Source organism: Microcebus murinus, chromosome 5 (assembly GCF_040939455.1).
Source record: "Microcebus murinus isolate Inina chromosome 5, M.murinus_Inina_mat1.0, whole genome shotgun sequence".
NCBI classification, from domain to species: Eukaryota; Metazoa; Chordata; class Mammalia; order Primates; family Cheirogaleidae; genus Microcebus; species Microcebus murinus.
In genome coordinates, this window is record NC_134108.1 from 68984631 (window position 1) to 68994498 (window position 9868).

Here is a 9868-nt window from a genome sequence, read left to right on the forward strand (position 1 = left end):
AGCACAAAGTAACCCTGGATTCAAAAGCCAAAGAGATCAGAGGCTCAATACAACAAGAGCAGAGTACAGCCTAAGAGGAACTTACAACCCTCAGGACTCCACGAGGAAGACAGGGAACCTCAAAAAGGGTCAGCAGTGCCTTTTTTCCTGCATTCCTCAGGGGATCTTGGGAGTTACCGGCGATGTACTCCAAGTCCCATGTCAGCCATCAAAACTGTTAAAAGACAAAATTATAGCAAGTTTACTTTTGTAGATCTTAAGTGGCTTTTATTTGAGATTCTGGAATCAAGCAGTAGTCTGGACCAAAATGGTTCAGAAAGCTTACCACATGTGCCGGTTACATTTATAAGCAGAGAGAGGGAGAAAAGTGACCTACACAAAAAGGAAGTAAGGTACAAAGACAGCTCCATTGGGTAGAACTGGCCTTTGCCTTAACCACTTCGGTACAAGCATGGACCATAGTCGACAGCCACAGATGACCGCGCACAGCGACTTCAGCCAACAGCTGTGATATGACTTTTCTAATTTTTCATTTATCAAAATAAAATTGTGAACATTTAAAAATAATGTAATGAAAACATATATGAATATGTTACCTATTCTGATTTACATGACAAGTAAAGCTGCCTGTAAAGTGAAACAAGCTTTCAGTGCCTTAAAGCTTTCCTCATCACACAAGAGCAAAACGGATTCGTTGTCATTGCACAGCACAAACTATCGTGGGGACTATGAGTGCTGGCTGTAGGCAAGGTTTCCCCGCGGGTGAGCACCAAACCGAAGTGGTTAAGTGAACCTGGTTTGAACAGTTGGATGCCTGTGATTGGCTGAGACTCAGCTACTTCTTACAAGAGTAGGCTACAGTGAGTTTACACATCAATTTAGGTTGCACTTTACCATGTAAGGAGAAACCTTTAGGACAAAATTAAAATATGTATTATTACATATAAAAATATGTAAACTTAATTCAATTTAACAGAGTATAATTGCTAACCTACCAAACTACAGACATTCATACATTATTTAATCAATAATTATTTACTATCTGCTACATGCCAGCTTCTGTTCTTAGTCAAACCAAAAACAGATCAAAATCTTTGGCCTTGTGGAGCTTCCATTTTTGTAAAGGAAACATAAAAAAGCAACAAACAAAAAACTTATGTAGTATATTAAAAAGTGACATGTTCTACAGAAAAAATAAAGGAGAGAGATGGATGAGGTGTGTTGGACCAGAGTTGCAGTTTCAAATAGGGTGGCCTGGGACAGCCACGCCAAAAAGGTAACATTTAAGTCAGGACCTGTAGGAGGTGAGGAAATGAGCCAGGAAGAAATGCGGGGAAGGAGCAATCCCTGCCAGGAGTAGACCTCACATTGACATGGCCTAATAATAAAGCGGTTTCACTTATAAGTAGAGTGACAATATAATTTATGTCTAAAGCAGAGCACATGTTTTAGACAGCCTATGGCATGAGTTCCTATGGCAATAACACTACAGGAATTCGAAATGTATACCAATATTGCTTTCTTCTGTGTTTCACTTTGTAATAAATACGTATCTACCCTAAAGGCTTTAGACAATGTGTTTTTTCTTAAGTTATGACAAAATGCTATAGTGAAAAGAGCAGTGGACTCCTTACAGGAAGCTCCAGCTGCAACTTCTGTTTGGTTCTAAACAACATATTAACAACAAACTGTCTAACAAACATGAAAATAGAGAAATATAGGAATTCAAATTAAAACATTTGTCCATTTTCATCTGTCATTTTTCTTAATGAATACATATAGTTTGACAAGTTCAAATTCATCTAGTGACAAATAAAAAAATCTTTAAACTTCATTTGCTGGCTTTTTTTTTTTTCCTGTCCTGGGAAGTTTCCTGTCAAGGGTATTATTCCTTTACATAGGAGTACTATTGATTTACAAATGCATAGCTATTAAAGCCACAACTCTAAATAAATGAATGAAACACATGATAAATTCTTTAAGAATATGGTAAGCTCTCTTGTGAAGAGGGCAGGGACCAGCAGGCTATTGAGAAACACTTCTGTTGGTATAGAAAGACTCTGCTCCACCACAGATCTCTTGGATAACCTTAGATAAGTCATTTTTTTTCTCTGTGTCTATTTTCCTATTTAAAAAAGATGGGGCTGGGCGCGGTGGCTCTCGCCTATAATCCTAGCACTCTGGGAGGCCGAGGTGGGCGGATTGCTTGAGGTCAGGAGTTCAAAACCAGCATGCGCAAGAGTGAGACCCCGTCTCTACTATAAATAGAAACAAATTAATTGGCCAACTAATATATATAGAAAAAATTAGCCGGGCATGGTGGCGCATGCCTGTGGTCCCAGCTACTTGGGAGGCTGAGGCAGGATTGCTTGAGCAGAGGAGATTGAGGTTGCTGAGCTAGGCTGATGCCATGGCACTCACTCTAGCCTGGGCATCAGAGTGAGACTCTGTCTCAAAATAAATAAATAAATAAATAATAAAAAAGATAGATCTCTTATGGTGCTGCTAAATAAGAAAGAAAAAGAAAGATGGAAATAATAATTATGCCTTACCCACTGCATAATATTAATGTTAGATAACATGTTAAAAGGCTTTGACTAACATGAAATATTATATGTCATCATTATAATTAAATATTTATTCATTATCTACTATAATTAAAACAGTATACTATATTAATATGCTTATTAGGGGCTGAGAGCCAGGATACCAAAACAAACAAACAAACAAACAAACAAAAATGAATAAAACCTGGATAATATGTGCCCTACCTACATGCAATAAGATTAGAATTGGAAGAGTAACATAGGTGTTTTATAGAAATACATGCAGGCAGACGTAGTGGCTCATGCCTATAATCCCAACACTTTGGAAAGCCAAGGAGGGAGGATCACTTGAGGCCAGGAATTCAAGACCAGCCTGGGTAACACAGCAAGACCCAAGACCTCTTCTCTACAAAAAATACAAAAAATTAGGTGGTCATGGTGACACGCACCTGTAGTCCTAGCCACTTGGGAAGCTGAGTCAGGAGAATCCCTTGAGCCCAGGAGTTTGAGGTTACAGTGAGCTATGATGATACCCTGTGCCCTAGCCTGGGCTACAAAATGAGACCCTGTCTCAACAACAAACAAAAAATGATGAAATATATGCAAATGCTAACATTGCCTTAAATAAAGCCAAGCACTTAGTAAAGATTATAGCTAGAATAAATGATTAAACAGTTCTAAGTTTTTGGCAATTACCTAACAATGATGCAAAAGTTTGGCAGGAACACCCACTAAAAAGAAATGTGATTATTATGATAGAAAGGTGAAGTAGTAAGTGGGAGAAAACAAGGAGTAACAAAAATAAAGGTAAGAAAAGTTATTTTATAGGTCAAGCTAGAAATAGAACTAAATAAATTTTTAGGACATGGTGGTGCGCACCTGTAATCACAGCTACTAGAAAGTCTTGAGGCAGGAGGATTCCTAGAGCCCAGGAGTTCAAGGCTTCAGTGAGCTATGATTGCTGTACTGCCCTGGATGACAGAGGAGACACCATTCTTTTTGAGAAAAGAGAAAAATTAAATGAATTTTTTTAATTTTTTGAAATAATAGATATTTTATCATTTTATGTGTAAGCAGAGAAATTCAATCTTACTCATATTTAATTTAGCTGGACAAAGTAACTACAGGGCCATAGATCATTAATTGCTATAGTATTAATAGTATTTCAGGATCCCAGGTCATGTTAGATCATTGAATTGGAAGAGCAAGATAAGATGGAGCCCCTCAAGAGAACGTTTTTCTGGATAGTAAAAGTGTTAATCTTTTAAAAATTTTCTCCTGAAATACCTGGGTAAAATGAAATGAGATTGAAATAATTGTTAAGTTGTAACTTCCCAGTAATGTATATAGTAAGATCAACAGTTAGATCATTATAGAGATTGTTCTTGCCTTCGATACATTTCATAAACATCAAGCCTCTGCTGTTCTCCTGGGGCTGGAAGAGTTTAGTCAGACATAGTTCACCATTATCCCCCTGCTCTGTTCACTCTTCCTTCTGGACTTCATCCCATCTGGCCATGCTCTTTCCTTCCAGATGTTTGTTTCAGCTTTCGGCTTATTATTTCTTTTAGACACATATTATTTCTTGCTTTTGAAAATCAGCTGCCATTGCAAAAGAAAAACTGTTCCAAACCTGATTGGGGGCAGAACTTTTTATTTGATGTCACTGACAACCTCTTTCTGGGAAGAAATGAGCATTCCTGATAAAATACTTAAGCAATTTTCAGATAAACTTTAATGGGATTAAGACTTGTTCTCGGAAAGTCAGATTAGGTAAGAGTGTATATGAATCCAACAAGGAAGTTATTGAGACCATGAATGTTGGTGATTGTTTCAAGAAGCTTGGCTGGGAAAAGCAGGATAAGGAGAAGAGGGCAGCTTGTTTTCAAGAATGATGGACACCTCATTACGTCTGTATGTGGAAGGAACAAAGGGTAATAACTAGATGTTGGCCTTTGTTTCTGAATAAAAACTTTTGCCTCTCATTACAAACAAGATGATATGCTCTGATTTGGTTTTACTTCTTTAGAATAGTTAAGCACTAGAAATTTAGGGAAAGAGAAAAGCTTATTTTCATCACCTAGTATTAGAGAGGCATTATAGTATAGGGCAGGGTCTTGTAAATTTGTCTGCCCACTAGACTCAATTATGGGTCTTGATATAAATGAAGATTCCAGGGCTTTTTGCCAGACTAACCCAGAATCTCTAAGAAAGAGACCTGGAAATCTGCAGTTCTAATGATAATCTTTTGAGCCAAGAAGACTGGGAAAAATGATGCAGTGGTGGAAATCACAGGCTCTGGAATCAGAAAGACCTGGGTTTAAAACCTTCTCCATCGAAGGGGAACCCTCATACACCATTGTTGGGAATGCAAATTAGTGCAACCACTATGTAGAACAGTATGGAGTTTCCTCAAAAACTGAAAATAGAGCTATGATATGATCCAGCAATCCCACGGCTGGGTATAGATCCAAGGGAGGGGAATTCAGTATATCAAAAAGATATCTGCACTCCCATGTTTATTGCAGCACTATTTATGATAGCCAAGATTTAGAATCAACCTGAGTGTCCATCAATAGATGAATGGATAAAGAAGTTGTGGTGCGTATACGCAATGGAATATTGCATAGCCACATAAAAAGAATGAAATCCTGCCATTTACAACAACATAGATGGAACTAGAGAACGTTATGTTAAGTGAAATAAGCCAAGCACAGAATATTTCCTGCTTGTTCCCACTCAGATGAGAGCTAAATATTAAAAATAATTGATCTCATGGAGATAGAGGGTGAAAATATATAGTTAGATCATTAGATAGAAAGAACAGTCTTTGATAGCACAACAAAGTGACTACAATCAACAATAAGTTAGGGTATACTTTAAAATAACTAAAAAAGTAGAATTGTACCTAACACAAAGAAATGGTAAATGCCTGTGGTGATGGATACCCGAATTACCCTTATTTGATTAATTCACATAGTATTCCTGTATCAAAACATCACATGTATCCTATAAACATATACAACTGTTTTATTTTCACTTGACAGGGAAAATTTTTTTTCAATTATTATTTTTTATTTTAGTGTATTATGGGGGTACAAGTGTTAAGGTTACATATATTGCCCATGCCCCCCTCCCCCCTCGAGTAAGAGCTTCAAGCGTGTCCATCCCCCAAAGGATATACAACTGTTATGTACCCATAATAATTAAAAATTTTATTTAAAAAAACTTTTAAACCTTCTCCATCATTATATGGCCTAGTATAAATCATTCTCTTTCCCTCGGTGGTTGTTGTATGGACAACATGAGGTAACACAAGGAAATGCTGCTAAATAAAATTTATAGAAGGCCAATGGTTTGGACTGAGCTCCTGCACTTTCCTTATGCTGAAGTTCCACACCACCAAGCCACTAAGATGTTTATCTGACCTTCTGAGAAATCCAAAGACAGAGATAATAGCCAAATCCCCAAACACGACAGTTTTAGCTGGCATGATAAGGAAGTCCCATTTGCTTCAACCTTTACAAGAAAAGTAACTTTGAAATGATCAATCTGCTTTTTGTTTTCTTTTTTTTTTTCTGAGACAGAGTCTCACTCTGTTGCCCAGGCTAGAGTGCCATAACATCAGCCTAGCTCACAGCAACCTCAAACTCCTGGGCTCAAGTGATCCCTCTGCCTCAGCCTCCCAAGTAGCTGGAACTACAGGCATGTGCCACCATGCCTGGCTAGTTTTTTCTATATATATTTTTAGCTGTGCAGCTCATTTCTTTCTATTTTTTAGTAGAGACAGGGCTCACTCTTGCTCAGGTTGGTCTTAAACTCCTGAGCTCAAACGATCCACCTGCCTCAGCTTTCCAGAGTGCTAGGATTATAAGCATGAGCCACCACGCCTGGCCTTGGTTCTGCTTTCTTCAGCTCTTTTCTGTCTATAAAACCAGCCTCTTCTACTCAGCACATCAAAAAGTCACCCAATTCTGGAACCACAACTTAAAGCCAATTAAGACCATTAAACTAAACTTGTCGCAATTTTGTCCTTTGACAGTTCTGGTGGCCACATAAAAAGACCTGAAGAAGACTGCTGACAATTCCCAAGAGCCCTTGGGGAAAACAGGAGAGGCACTGTTGACCCCTTTTGAGGTCCCCAGTCTCCCTCATGGAGCCCTGAGGGTTGTAAGTAAGTTTGTCTCAGGTGGGACTCTGCTCTTATTGTGTTGAGTCCTCTGATCCTATCATCTTTTGAATACAGGGTTAGTTTGTGCTGTAAGACAGCATTTGACTTGGGGTAACAAGGGTTAGTCTGTGCTCTAAAAGGGAACTTGACCTGTGGGTTTATGGTGGCTAATGAGTCACTAGCAAGAGCTACAGTTCTGGGGGGCTTTTTGGTTTGGGGGATTTTTTTTGTTCAGTTGTGTTTTTTTTGTTTTTTTGTTTTTTGATACAAGGTCTCACCCTGTGGCCTGGGCTGGTCTCGAACTTCTGACCTCAAGTGATCCTCCTACCTGGGCCTCCCAAAGTACTAGGATTACGGGTGTGAGCCACCTAGCCCTGGCATCTTGTTTTGTTTTTATATGGTATAGAGAATCTAGATATATTTGAGTCTTTTAGTACACATCAAAAAAACTGTTCTATGAGAAAGCACATGTTTCTAGAAATTATGAAATATACATTCATAAAATGCTGCTGAATGATAGTTCGAAATTGTTTAACTTCCTGAGTTTTCACTAGAATTAAGATCACTTAGAGTTAAACATTTTAATTAATAGATGATAATTAAAACTAGAAATAAAAAAGGTAATGACTCTGTATATAAGTGAAGTAAGGCATGTTCTATTTAAAAAGTTATAAAGTATGAGGATATGTTTTTGTTAAAGGAAAAAGAGAACAATTACTGTTCTAAAGTAGAGTGGTTGTTCCAAGTCAAGAAAGAAGAAAATTACGGAATAAAAATTGAATGGGTAAGAAAGTTGTAAAAGGTATGTGGAATATGAGTCTTGTGAAAGGAATTTTATACGTGACCAAACTGGCTAAGATTAGAAGGGAATTATTTATGAGTTTTTTCTAAAAATTGAGCATTAATATCAAAAGTACACTGAGGCATAACTAGAATTTGGTCCTTTCTGTTTTCTTGGAGTATTGATCTGCTCTCAGTAGGAAATAATGAAAAGTTTTTCTTTACTTTTTAGGTTATTCTCCTAGAAAGCAAAGATTTTGTGTTTTATCAAGATAATTTCTTATGCTTTGTGCTTTTATTAGACCTTTGTTTACTTTTTTTAAAAAGTCAATCTTCTCAATGTCAACAGGGCTAAGTTTTTCTTTACAGCTATGAAACCTTTTGTATTTGCCTTTAAAATCTTATACTGTCACTCTGATTAAATAGATAAGTGAGATAAGTATTTTTTTTCACTTAAATATTTATTGAACAAATGCAGAATAAATGAACTAAGGGGTATTTTAAGCTGAAGATACAACAAACAACTTTAAATATTCAAGGCTGTCACACAAAGAATGAAAGACTTGTTTAGTATATCTCCAAAGGGCAGAACTTGAACCAAGGGATAAATATAAGCAACCAACAGGCTGCAAGGTAATTGTACAAAGAGGGTTGCTTGTCTTAATAGCTTCTTTTCCCCTATAGTACATTCTGCACTTCTCCCTTCTTTTGAAAGGAGCTACAACTTAATACTTCTCTTGAATATATTAAATAAGTTGCATTTTCATGGCAAGTCTTCCACTGCCAGCAATGGATGTACTCACGCTATCGGAAAAAATGTAAAGTTAACAAACTGGTTTACTATGGAAATGATCTATTTGCTCCTCAGCTATCTTTCTGTATTCTACATTAGTGATTCACAGGAGGTAAGGAGAAAAGAGAGCATGTTCTTCAGAGAGGGTGTCTCATAATCCTTAGTAATTCAGACCTTGCCCCTGGGGACAGTTCTCCTCAAACTCCAAAGCAATCACTACACCTGTGAAACAGTGGTACAGGTAGGAGTGTGGCATGTGCTGGGGCAGGGGAAAGACAGTTGACAACCATTGGTCTACATGGAGTAGGAGATCTTATTTTATAAGTCACTAGGAAATATATGAACTAACCACATAATACTGACAAGCTCCATCCAGATTGTTAAATATTACAAAATGAGAGTTGTTTCAACAACCATCCAGCATATTTAAGGACAAAATAGATATACTTTATATTATATATGTATTTTATCACATAATCAGTAAGGAATGCTGAGGTGCTTCATCCATCCAATAAATTGAAAATAAAAATTTTACATTTCTACATTTGTCAGTACACAGGATTCTGAAGGTAGATCTTGAACTCAGGGTGATAGATCAGTTTTCAAGGAAAGCCACATAATCGGTCAGTCTGGCTAGCTGCTGTTCATCGGGGATTGGGGGAACTGGGGCAGGCTCTGATAAGGGAATAAACTTGTTAAAGGAAACATCCAGGGCCCCTGCAACTGGCTTTCTAGGCAGAACCATTCTTGTGGTGGAGTCTGCTTGCCATCCTTGTTCTAATATACCTTTCACAGCCTCTTCAACAGGAAGTCCAACAAAGGCTGCGAAATCATCAGCGATTATGGAGGTATGCGCTTGAGAGACCAGGGCGAAGCCTCTCCTTGTTGCATCTCTAAGTGCTTCCATGATCGGCTGGACTGTCTCAGACCACAGGTGAGCATTGATGGTCGTATAGATCCCAGGGAAATCTCTCTGCCAGATTCTTTGTCCTACGGACCAAATTCCTCCAAGTTCAGAATTTGCAGATTTTATAGCAGGCGGTATTCTTTTCCAAAGATATCTTGCATTATTCATGTCATTATGGAGCAAATATAAAGCCAGAAGCTGACCATACACTGGGGGTGTAGCAATTCCTCCAGGAGCCTCGAGCTCCTGGTTCTCGCACTAATCCAGCAACTTTTTGAAACTGAAGGCGGTTTCCGCCATCACCGCCACTGGCATCTTCCCAGCCGGTCTCGCTGCCGCACCTTATCCAGTATTTTTAAACCTTTTGACATTTTTAAACAAACTTTTCAAAATAAAATTCCAAATTGAGCCTTTTTTTAACCTCAAATTAACTTTGGGATTTTCCATTTGCACACCTGGAAAACTTCAAAGGATGTGTCTCTCACCTTATAAAGAGAAATATTAAGCTAATCAAGCCTATTTGATATATTAAATTATATAAGAAGCATTGTCCAAAAAAAAAAAAATAATAAGTCATGCTAAGCCTTCTTTAAGTTATATTTCTGGGTATGTTATTAATATGAGTGTTCAAAAATATTGTATAAAATTCCTAAAAATTTGATATATCAGTT

General features: G+C 37.6%; 1 pseudogene; it reads right to left on the minus strand.

Moving 5' to 3' along the window:
- Nucleotides 1-7939: 7939 nt before the first annotated feature.
- LOC105862225 (COP9 signalosome complex subunit 8 pseudogene) lies at nt 7940-9536 on the minus strand (annotated as a pseudogene).
- Nucleotides 9537-9868: the final 332 nt, after the last annotated feature.